Source organism: Malaclemys terrapin, chromosome 11 (assembly GCF_027887155.1).
Source record: "Malaclemys terrapin pileata isolate rMalTer1 chromosome 11, rMalTer1.hap1, whole genome shotgun sequence".
Lineage (NCBI taxonomy): Eukaryota > Metazoa > Chordata > Testudines > Emydidae > Malaclemys > Malaclemys terrapin.
The window spans coordinates 40,481,876-40,482,322 of NC_071515.1; positions in this window are offsets into that span (position 1 = coordinate 40,481,876).

Consider the following 447-nt stretch of genomic DNA (forward strand, 5'->3'; position numbering starts at 1 on the left):
AGTGGTGCAAGACCTGTAATGCCAGGTAATGTTTCCCCTCTCATCCCTGGGTCCCCTCCCCCTTGGTGTATGTGAGGAACGAGTGAAGGGCTGATCGATGGAATGGAGGTTATTGATGTAGTGTCAGAGGGTTTTTCCTTCTTCCAGCTCCATAGTATCTGAAGGTTGGGGCCATTAAGCTAAGTGCTGTATTTATGAGGATATCTGAATAGTAGTTTCACAAGCCTGTCTCTGCAGTGCTGTGACAGTTGAACAGGTGCAGATAAGGTGACTGGTTGTGCTGCATGAGTTACTCTTTGAAAGAGAACCTCCCTCCCTGGCACTTGAGGCCTGAAAGGGTTAGATGACTCCTTAGAACTTTTTCAGTGTCCAGTCACCCAAAGAATAAGTCAACTGAAAGTTTGATTTTTATAAATTGCATTAATGGACACATTTATTGCTTCAATA